This window comes from Gouania willdenowi, chromosome 1 (genome assembly GCF_900634775.1).
Source record: "Gouania willdenowi chromosome 1, fGouWil2.1, whole genome shotgun sequence".
NCBI classification, from domain to species: Eukaryota; Metazoa; Chordata; class Actinopteri; order Blenniiformes; family Gobiesocidae; genus Gouania; species Gouania willdenowi.
The window spans coordinates 20310831-20323018 of NC_041044.1; the positions used below are offsets into that span (position 1 = coordinate 20310831).

Genomic DNA, 12188 nt, shown 5'->3' on the forward strand with positions numbered 1-12188 from the left:
ACCGATAAAAACCTAATGGAAAACAAGAAGAGATGCTTTTGTTTTGAAAAGGGGATGTTTGACTTTTAGCTTGAAGCCGGTCCCAGGATGATTTGACGTTCCGCTCGCAATGCATCATGGGGCGGTTGAGTGTGACCATCGTGCCCACCGTGCATACTTCAAAAATGTCCCAACATAGTATTTCTCGCACACTCAATCTTTCCATACTATCTAATTTGAACGCACTATAGTCATTTTGATGTCAGACTTAGTACGTTAGTATGCAATTTCGAACACAGCCAAAGTTTTTATCTGATAAAAAAAAATCTTTGTCACCAGCAGCTTTTAGTAATCATTTAGCTACAAGCCACCAATGACAAGCAGTTGTGTCTAACCAAAGGAACCACCTTCACAGGTCTTGCTGTCAGCTGCCAGGTGAAGACCAGGTGGACACAGACAGTGCATTGCTCCATTGCTCTTCAGTTGGCAACCAAACTGGCATCGCAAACAAGCAGCTCCTTCTGGAAGAGAGAAAAACAGGCACGAGCTGAGGTTAAAGGTCTCATATAATGCCATTTTTCACCCATCTACATTTGTTCTAAGAACCCCCAAAAACATAGTATTTGACATTTATTTTCCCAAACTCACCTGTTTTCCAGAGTTTTAGCCTCTGAAAAGCGACTTTCTGAGCAACTCTATAAACAGGCTGATTTGCGGCCTATGTATGCATATTCATGAGTGGCGTGTCTATAGACGGGACACTGACTTCCCTTGTTGTGATTGTTTTCTGCCAAAAAACTGCACAGTAAAACACATGGCTATTTAAGCTGCTATTGAGTGTGAGTCCGTCTCCCCTCCCCGCCCGGTGACGTAGGGCCAGAGGGCGGCCTGCCATCCCTCCTCCCACCCAAAAAAACACACTTTCTCCCAGTTGACATGCTAGCGACAACGCGTATCAACAGCGGCAGTAGCAGAAACAACAACAGCCTACAATGTAGAGAAGAACGCTGACATGCTCACCTTTGTGGGCGTGTCTGTTTACATGTCAATCACGGCAGAGAGCTTGCTGGAGGCACGGCTTCTCCAGCTCAGTGCCGTGTAAAATTTGTCATCAAAGGGGGAACGCGTCATCAAATCGGAGCGAGGTGTTTGGGCTCGCCCTGCAGTAAGAAAGGAGCAAATCACCCTCTAACTAAAGATTGAGGGAATCAATGAAAAAAACACTTTGGGCATGTGTATGAAGCCCAAATAGCACTTTATGATGTTTAAAGCACAGAAAAGTTGATTTAGCTTAACATGGGCCCTTTAACTACGATAGTTTCACACGCACATGGGACACACTGATACAGTATCTGCAATGTTGAGACCAATGATGGCATAAACATAAAGCGAGCACAAATTAATACCTTAAATAAATGACTGATCTATGTGTTTATGTGTTGTTACAATCCCACTTTCTAAATTGTAAATTTGTACCATAAACATTTATATTAGCCTCAAAGGATGTGTAAACAGCGTCCCTGGACACTTCAACTAACTATTAAGGTAGAAAGATGGTTGAAGTTTATTTAAGGAAACTCGATCCACCATTTGAATTATCGCTTGTCAGCGCACAGACTGGGTCCAGACTTCATTAGGGGGGGATATTGGCTCGTACGTTTTGAATGTTCTGTTCAAGTAGGAAATTACTCACTGACGCAGGTGTATCCATCAGCTCTGAGGGTGTATCCGGGTTCACAGTAACAACGATAGCTACCGTATGTGTTCATGCAGCGCTGGGAACACCCACGCCTCTGCAAACCACACTCGTTCACATCTGGAGTTAATATAAAAACATTATTCAGGCAGTAGTAGAAATCCTAGGGGTAAATGATACAGACGAATGCAGGACATGGCTTACAAACTGACTTTATGAAACTGGTCAGGATTTTTGTGAAATGTATTCTACCTTCGTCACATTGTGGACCCTTAAAGCCCATGGCGCAAAGACACGTATCGGGTCTCACACACTTTCCATTTAAACAGGACCTCCTGCATATTGCTGTGAAGGAAAGCAGAGACACGCTTTGAAAATCTTCTGTAACATAAATTATGTTCATACATAAATAAGGATACTTCTATATATATACCTATATCTACGTATAAAGGAGGAAACCAAATCTCGCATATTTGGAATTGTATCTATTTTCAACAAAGGCATATGTACAAAATAAAAGGTTTGTCAAGAAGTACAATTCTTTTTTAGATAAAAAATTCTCAGACATGAAATTCAAATCAAAAAATAATCACAAAAATATTATACAGTAATTTACTCAGTAACAGTTGGGTGTAGAAATGTAATGAATTACTTTATTTCTTTCAAAACCTACTTATGAAGTACAAGTAAAATCACCGATTTCAAAATATACTCAAAAAAGTGCAAGTGCCCATAAAAGCAACTTAATTACAGTAATGAGTAGTTATATTCCATTACTTTCAACTCTGCATATATGATGCGAGTCTCTCTAGTCCAGAAGTATATTTTGTTCACAAAACTATTGAACTTGTGATCCAAGCATTATGTGAGGTAAAATCCTCAAATGGTTTAAAGTTACCAAAAGTTAATGACTTGTCCATAACTGACACTTTGTTGAGATACAGTATCTACAATGCTGTGCTAAATTATTCTGTGCTAATGTTTGTGAGTGGCTGACGGAATTGATTATCTAACTCTGACAGAATGACAAATCTGGGCCCTCAAGCTGAAGTGCAGAAGCTGCCACGACACTGCGGAGCACAACTCACGCTGACAGACACTGTTGACATTCCTCCATCCTAAACAACAGGAAGTGGTTTGACCGTAGCTACAGATTCCAGGCTGAGCACGGCCCCCAGTGTGCTGCAGTACATCCACCACTGACCTGTGGAGGTCAGCATAAAAAGGCTGAAGGATCACCAAACTGAAGCACGTTTCTCAGCTTCATTTTACTCACAGGGCTTAGAGAACCATTGAGAAACGCCATTACTTTCAGAATAAGCGTATGATATAGTTTGGATGGATAGTAAACTTGAGGTATATTAGACTGGTAAATAACCTGGAGACTTACAAAACAAGGAAAATGTACATTACACTCTTAAAAAACTTATCATTGAGCAAAGGGGAACAAAAGTAATAATTAAATTAAATAGACAGTTTAGTCAGATCTAAAAATGTAGCCTCAATAATATGATTCCATTTTTATTGCATTCATTAGACCTTCATTATACACTTAATTTATGATGGTTTTTATCTACTGTATATGACGTACATAAGTCAAATTATTTAGTGCAGTTAAGTTTTTTTGTCCCACAAAATAAAAGCCAAAATAAATACCTCAGAACAAATTTGAACAAGCTATATTCAGCGCTGGTGCAAAAACATTCCACTGCTATGAATGATTTGACAAAGACCATAGAATCCCCATATATATTTTCACTATTCTGGAATAGGAACTCTGATTTTTTTTTTTTTTAATTTAAAGAGACTTAAAACCACTTTTTTTTTTTAAAAAAAAATATGTAAACAAGTGCATTTTCTAAAAAATAATAATGATAATCAAACAAAGTTGTACCTGTATTGATGATGAGCCACAGAGAGCATAAGGAAAGGCAGCATCCCCACAAGGACCACTGGAACTGTCTCAATCATTTTGTTCCACAAGTTTCTGTTGAAAAATCTCTTACATTTTAGCAAACCCTGTCCTCTTCTCTGTGTCACCCTCTGTGTGTGTGTGAGTGTGTGTGTGTGTGTGTGTGTGTGTGTGTGTGTGTGTGTGTGTGTGTGTGTGTGTGTGTGTGTGTGTGTGTGTGTGTGTGTGTGTGTGTGTGTGTGTGTGTGTGTGTGCGTGTCAAAGGGCATCTAAAGTGTGTGTGAATGTTTGTTTGAGGTCTGCAGAGGTGGGGGTCGCGCTGGGTAATTGTCAGGTGCTGAGAGTAAGGGGTGTGACGCCTCACCTGCATAAAAGGAACACAAACAAGAAGAGACAGAAAAAAAAACAGAGACAAGAAAAGAAAATAAATAAAATGACACACTCTTGTTTGATAAAGGAGGAAACAGTTAGTAGCAATTCTATTGTTGATGCTGCTTGCTATTACCCATAATTTTAACATTATCCTTTTTTTTCCTTAAAGAGGTGTTATTTGATAACATTATACCAGTGATCAGTGTGAAGTTAACTCATTACAATTGTCTAGCTTGTATTAAGAGATGTTTTTGTTACTTTGTTTGAGGTATCTTCAAAGGGGACAGATTTTCTCAGATACCATTAAAGACAGAATAGCAACATTCGGTGTGTGGCTCCGGGGTATCGATGCCTTGATGGAGTTTGAAAATGAGAATCGCGCAATTATTTTTTCCAGAGTTATTGCCCTTGTTCCGTTTTTTTTTTTAACTCTGTTTGAGGTATCTTCAAAGGGGACAGCTTTTCTGAGAAAAAATTTAAGATAGGATAACCAAATTTGGTGTGTGGCTTCAGGGTATCAATACTTTGATGGAGTTCAAAAATGAGAGGCACGCAATAATTTTCCCGGAGTTACTGCCCTTGTTTCGTTTTTTTTTTTTTTTTTACTCTGTTCAAGGTATCTTCAAAGGGGACAGCTTTTCTCAGAAACTGTTTAAGATAGGATAGCCAAATTCGGTGTGTGGCTTAAAAGTATCAATATCTTAATGGAGTTCGAAAATGAGAAGTGCGCAAATATTTTTTCCTGAGTTAATGTCCTTGTGCTGTTTTTTTTTTTACTCTGTTCGAGGTATCTTCAAAGGGGACAGCTTTTCTTAGAAAGATAGTTAGTAATTTTATATTCTGATGTGATAATATTTTTTTATGTATACATCTAAGTTCTTTGATTTAGGACATTTAGGAAAAGGTTTTGAGTTCTAATGACAACCAATCTGGCGGGGGATGTTGATGACTATGTCTTCTTGTTTGAATAAGTCATAGTTTATGCCTAATAGACAAAAGAATCTACCGTATGTGCTACAGATTTACAACTTCCATGAAAATGTAGCCCCAACACTGCAGAAACTTTAGTACAATCACTCCATTACTGTGTTTTGTTTTTCTTCTTCAAAAACTGTAGAACTTAGAACCTCAAATTCTCCTACAATTTTTGCCCATTTGACACCAAACATGCTACAGCGCATCTTCAGTCTGTCCTACACAAACGATCAACACAGTTTTTTGATTTATCAATTACTGAGCACTGCATATTGAATTTTGCTCTCATGTGAAGGATTGGAGTCGACGGAAAAATGGCATTTTTAAACATCAGCTTTTCCCACCTATGGAGCCAATAAATCAACGTCAAAAAACGTTTCATCTTAAAATCTGCCTTTAAACGCTAACAGCTGCTGTCTTACACACAGGTGACTGAATCAGTCAGTTAATGAAGCTTCAGGTGACATTTCTAATTTGCTCAGATAAATGGAGGATGTTCCCCATGAAATAGTCATGGATTCATTATGTGCTTGACTTTTTGTTTTATTGACTAATCGTAGCTGCAGAAGTTTTAAACATATGTACCACAGATTTGTTTCTTGTTAACATTATCTCTTGTGCGAGAAATTGTGAGTTCAAGCTTCAATTGATGTAAAAAAAATCACATTAGAATATCTCCCTTTTCATCTTTCTCCACTATACCGGGTGGTCTTCTTCTGACTGAGAGGTTGTGTGTTCAATCCCTAGGCTATACCTTTTGAAGTGTCCTTGGGCAAGACACCGAACCAAAAATCACAAACCACTACAAACAAAACTCAACCCAAGTTTTATTTTATGAAATATGATAATAATAAAAATATGAAATAAAAAAAAAAATGAAATATTTTGGTCTTTTTTTACATAAAAAAATGTATCAATCCCGTGAACACATTATTGTGTATTGCACTGTATCGTGAACTCAGTGTATTTTCCCAGCCCTACTAATTAGTGTAGATAACAAAGGGACACCTGTGTACCTGATTACTCAATCACAGACACATGTGTACAATCAGACTTGGAGCGTTTAGAGAACACACAGGAACACAGACCCACGTGTAAAGAGAAAAAAGGGAACCACCACACACGAGAATGAAAGCTCACTGAAAACCTAAATGATAAACCAACTAAAATGATAATCTAAATAGGGTCAGTAAGCCTAATTTGTCTGAATACCAGTTTACCACAGGTTTAACAGCACACCCTAAACCGATATATCCTTTCAACAACTCAGATTAACCCAGAAAAAAAAACTAAAGCAAAATCAGGATTAAAAATTTCAAAAATAAATTCAAATTCATCTCTGGAGTTTGTGAAAATGTAATGCTAATGCTAATGCTAATGCTAACAACAAACCTGGCTTGTTTGCCCTGTGTAAAGTAGTTGCATAAAATAAATGTTTATTGCAGTAGTAGATTTAAATTGACAAATTCCACCTTGATGTGTTTTTAAACGTGACATCCTCTGTTCCCCAGACATGCTGAGTTTAAAGCCCTGTCTGAGTTAGAATAAACGTCTTTGTTTTCATATTTATTAAGTGATGGTTCAAACTAATAAAGTTGTGACAAATAAACACAAAACAGATAGATTGTTGGGTATATTCTTCTGTAAAGTTCATTTCCTAGTTAATCCTAGGAAAATAGAGAACTTCAGTATTTTTAATTATTCAGATCTAATATCAATATTATTGCCATTAATAATTACTCATTCTTTTATCTATTAATATTTGGTTGCAAATGTCAACAAATGGATTAGATTGAGGGAGTCTGAGGTGAGAATGGAGATCTGTTCTCAATATGTAAAGCACTTCATCATTTATAGTATGAAAAGTGTGATTTAGTTGAATGCTTAACCCAAATTACAAATTAAACTTTACTACTTAGAAACTGCATATGCAATAAAAACCACACTTTTTCCACTTCTTTACAGAAAACTATTCAGCAACATAGAACAAATAATCAATTTGAGTTAAAAAAAAATAAAATTCATGCAATCAATTTATAGACCAAAATGTATTCTGAACTTTTGACTCATCAAAGTACAGTGTGTTCTGTAAAAACAGGAATAAGTGGGTTTGAAGATGGATGGATGGATGGATGAAGTACAGTGTGTTCCAACACTGCTTTTTTTTGACAAATTGAGACCAAGTAACAGCTCAAGGACATTCCCAATCACGTAACTAGTTTTATGAGGTAAAATAAAATGTGTAAAGCCTTTTTTTAAAAAAAAACACCAAATATATGTTATTCAGAGCTTTGTTAAATAAGCTTAAGTACAGCTTTTCATTCCCGTTTCAGAGCTGGGCTGAGTCTCTTGTTTTTTTAAATCCAAATATGGTCAGTCAGTGTGATTTTCCTAAGCCTGAGTACTTTTGAGTGTTGTGTGCACATCTGAAGTAAAGATGAGGAACACACAGGCTATTTAGGACCAAGTGTTTTCCAGAGACTGAGACTAAGATCTCCCGGTCAGAAATAACTGCAGGCAGCCTCAGAGGTACTGTCTTTGAAGCCATAACTACGGCCATTGCTGATCAGAGCACAATCAGTTGTGTTATGTTCAAAGGACATGGGTAATGTCTGGACGCCTGGTGGTCTGCTCACCACAGACTCACAAACACATGCACGCACCCACATAAAGGCCCACATGCGTTGCTGTGACCCTGTGTAATGTATGAAGATCAGTGGTTGAAGTAATTGCAACACATTTATATCCTTAACACATAACGCACAAGACAAATGACTACTTCGTTTTGTTTGACGACATAGCATCGCATTGCAAATTGACATCACACATGTTGCCCCTTAGTTGTCAAGAGAGTTTGGAAAGTTGCGATATTTTTTCCTCATCTCTTCTTTAACTCTCTCTGAGAAGCCGTGAGTGGACATTCCCAGATCTTCACCTTGGATGGTTTTTGTCAAATATGTCACTGCCACACCTCAGCAAGCGAGTTGGAGAGAAATCAAAAAGTCATTGTGCGTGGCCTGACTCGAGTTAGTGCCAAACCTCACTCCATATCTGTCATCTACAATACAATTAAACTTGATTCAGCCTGTCAAAGTGGAAAAAAGTGTGGGAAATGTGGATAAAAGAGGTAAAGTGGTCGTCAGCAATAATACTAAATGAATAACATTATCAGGGCTGGCTAAGTGTGTGGCAAGTGCAAGAGTCCCACCGTCTGCCAGCACCGACTTGGTGGGAGCGGATCAAGATTTCAAGAGTGTCTCTGAGCCAAATCTGCAGATCTTCCCCTCCTCCTCTTCATCCTCCTCCTCCTCCTCTGACCACATTAGAGGTGTAATGCATTGGTGGTCTTTGATTCCTCCTCTTGAAAAGGGATGCCCCACAAGGAGATCAGATATCGTGTAAATATTCTCTTCTACCCCCAATTGCTCGGAAAATATAACGTATCCGTCATAAATGATGAAGTTCAATGAATCCGCTGATCTGAAAAGAAGATTCCAAACAGTGTTGGTGGCCAATCTTTGAAAGCAGACATAGATATGATGTTCCTATTTAGGTGTGCTTCAACAGCAGTGTACAAATAGAAAACGATGAAGTTATAGTCTGCATTTCAATGTTTGACGTTTCCATTGGTTGAAATTAACAGGGCAGAAAACTGTTAAGCCTCAACTCGGCCTGTGAACTAGTTACAACTTCTTACACATTGTGTAATGGCAATAAAAAAACTTGTCAACAAAAAAGAGCAAATTAATTTTTGAATTAAGGCAGTTATTTTAGCATTTGATAGAAAGTCCATGTTTTTGCTGTATGCTAACAATTGACAAATTTCAATGTTAAATCACTTTAATTACTTGTTCGTGGTCATCCATTCTTCACTCCCTGACATGTCCTGGCCATCCCACAATTGACCTGGACATTCCTTTGCTACCCATTGGCCACAAACAGGTTCAAGTAGAGCAGCATGAATATAATGTACATTCATTAGATTCATGTGTGTTGGACTTGGAGTTGTCTAAACCAGTGATTTTCAGTGGGTCAGGACCCAAAACTCGGTCATGTACCTGTACTGGGTGGGTTGCGGACAGCTGGTCAAAAATGTGTGTGTGTGTGTGTGTGTTTTCAACAGCTATTTTTGAAGAACCAAATTTGGTTGGTTGAATTCTAAAAAAAATGTGGGTTGTGATTTAATGACTGCGGCAAAATGTGGGACCCAGGGTTAGAATGGTCTAAACCATGCAGAAGAGTTGCTCTTGTGTTACGTTGATGCTAATAAATAATGCAGGTTTACTGAAATTCTAAATAACGTACATAAGCTGATGTTGTACAACATGTTGTATTTTATATGAGTAAGACGAGAGTTGAAAAGTAGCTGCATCTGTTTCCAATAAACACTGACAAATTGTTTGTTGGCAAATTACGCCAAGAAGTCATTTTTCTGCAGTTAAAATTGAACTGTCTTGGGGTTGTTTTTATAGTTTTAGATCTTCATAGTTTGAGAGCATTTCCTTGAATTATCACTTAGACGTTCACCACCTCTTAAATATGGTGAGTTTTCCAATACTTTAAACAGGTGTAGGGTGATTGACACCGAGTTCGGAGTTCCGAGGCATTTACTGTGGAGTAGTGCAGGTGTGAGGGGTGAAAGGGGTTATGGGCAAGGTCATCAGATGACACAGCTGCAAGAATCCAATGAGGACAGAAGATTTTTACTCCAGTTGAAGTGCTGTTGATGAGCTAACAGTTTAACAGCAACCAACATTTAACCCCTATATTAAGCTAGCATCATAAATTCTAGTATTGCCCTATATTATGTGTCTGCCTTTTACCAACTGTCATTAAGCTAGGAAAACAGCACCTATAGTTTATGTTGTGGAATACAGTTGGAATTTATTTGGGCGGGGAACCTTTATAGTATTATAGAACCTTTGAGAAATGGCAAATCATATGCTATAGGCCAACTCATTTATCAATTTAATTTCTAGGAGTGCTGGAGCCTCACATTAAAGGAAGGATACACCCTTTTTGGCCTCTTCAACTTTGGTCCTAGAGAACCACAGTCCTGTATGCTTCCAATGTATCCTGCTCCAATGCAGCTGATTTAAGAGAGGAGCGTCACGTATAGTCAAGGGAATGTAGGAAAATATTTCAGATTGAGGTATAGGAAACACCTGAAACATCTAGCCCCCTACTACTGGAGTAACCCTCCCAATCTCCAGAGTTCAGTGATCCATTTCAGGGTGAACACACAGGTAGACAGTCACAGGCAAATACATGTTAAATTCCTATTTTTTATCATTAGAGCAGGTGTTTCGAAAAATAATAGAAATATTTTCTGTCAGTGCTGCTCAATAATGCACTAAATGGACGAAAAATGGAAGAAAAAAAAATCCACACAATGTACTCCACACCATGGTTTTTATTATTTACATTCCTATTTAGATGAAAAGATCCAGCCCAGAGTATCAATGTCAGAATGTCCAGAGTTAAAATAAAATAAAAACATGGTTACTTTTACAACTGAAATTTTTTTTGGGTCTTTTTTTCCTTCCAAAAATTTTCACCCATTAACGTATTGTATTGTGAACTCAGTCTATCATCGCAATACATTGGTTTTGTTCCACAGTAGTGTTAACTACTTGGGTCCAAGCCCTGGCGTGGACACTTGGGTCCTTTCTGTGTGGAGTTTGCATGTTCTCCCCGTGCTGCCCGTCTTGGGTTTCCTCCGGGTACTCTGGTATCTTCCCACAATCCAAAAACATGACTGTTAGGTTGATTGGAGTTTCTAAATTGCCCGAAGGAGTGAATGTGAGTGTGAATGTTTGTCTGTCTGTGTGTTGCCCTGTGATGGACTGGTGCCCTGTCCAGGGTGTACCCCTGCCTTGCGACCAGTGTGAGCCAGAGACAGGCACCGGCAGACCCCTGCGACTCTGAAAAAGGACAAGACGGCTCAGTAAATGAATGGATGGATAGTGTTAACTAGAAGAAGCAGCATGATGGTGCCAAAACACAATGCTTTTGTGTTAGTGTTTTGGGTCTTTGGTTTCCAGATGCTTTGGTTTAATCTAAACTTTCATCATGATAAAGAGATATCAGTCATGGCTGGTCAAGAGTACGGCGGATACTCATACCCTCAGATGCTCTAGATCAATTCTGAAAATTAATATTGCTGTACTAATTAAATAACACAACCTGCATAAAAATGTGGGTAAACACATTTTTATGCATAACCCAGAAATTAAGCTAACAGTTTTGAATGCCAAAATCGCGATTGACCGTTGCCACCAAATGTCCCTGCAAAAGAACGGACAGTCCTGGCATTTTAATGTTTTACAACAATGTATTCAATACTGAAGGTCGCTCTTTTTGAACTCCCAAAATAAGTTTTTGATTTATCATGGAATACTGACCACATAGCTGTGTTTGTTAGGCGGTAGCTGAACTGGAAGTACACCGAGTACAGAAAGGCGGGCATTAGACACAGAGCTTTGGAGGGATTAGGATGCACGAACACCACCGCAGGCAGTCTCTGTACCAAAATAAGGATTAAGGCGTTTGCAATGGTGAGGCAGCACTACCAGAAATCCCTTAACCACGAAAAAAAAAAAAAAACGCACACACACACACACACCAGAAAACCACAAAACATGCAACACTGGCAATGTTTTATCTAATCAGACACATTATAGCTGATGAATGTAAGGAGGAATTACTCGTATTCCATTTTTGTTTCTTTGCGTCACAAGAAACTTTAATCCATCTCTAAGATCAAATCATTGGATGTATTTATGGTTCCTTTTGCAGTGTGAGCTGATACTGCAGTTGAGATTGAGTGGGTGCATTAAAGTGATTGGGTTTGACTGGTAGATCATGCAATGCAACAATTTTGTTGATTTAGCGCAGCCATAAACAACCACAGGCTAATACAGTAGGCCCTATGTGCCATTTTGTTTAATGTTTGCGGAGAACACAGCTTTTTTTCTGTGAAACGTTTTACATTTGAATTGTCAATCAACAAAGCAGCACTTGTTAAATACAGATGTTTGATTTCTTTAGTGTGATCCTTAGCAGTGTATCATGTTTGTAGTACATGGTGTTTGAAGCTTAGCATAGCTTAGCAAAAAAAAAAAAAAAAAGCCAGAAACAAATAGCAAACAGATGGTATAGTAGGCAGCTAATACTAACGTACGTATGCTTCCTAATTCAAGGAACCAAAGCTACTTCTTGTTCTCCGACACCAATTTATTATTACTGTCTCAA

The 12188-nt window shown here is 38.3% G+C and overlaps 1 long non-coding RNA gene across 1 annotated transcript; it reads right to left on the reverse strand.

Annotated features, from left to right (window-relative positions):
* Positions 1 to 1698: 1698 nt before the first annotated feature.
* Positions 1699 to 2882, reverse strand: LOC114471044 (uncharacterized). Its single transcript, XR_003674941.1, has 3 exons — positions 2764 to 2882; positions 1928 to 2020; positions 1699 to 1795 (listed from the first exon to the last, which is right to left on the reverse strand). It is a non-coding gene; the product is annotated as an uncharacterized LOC114471044 (long non-coding RNA).
* Between the last annotated feature and the right edge of the window lie 9306 nt (positions 2883 to 12188).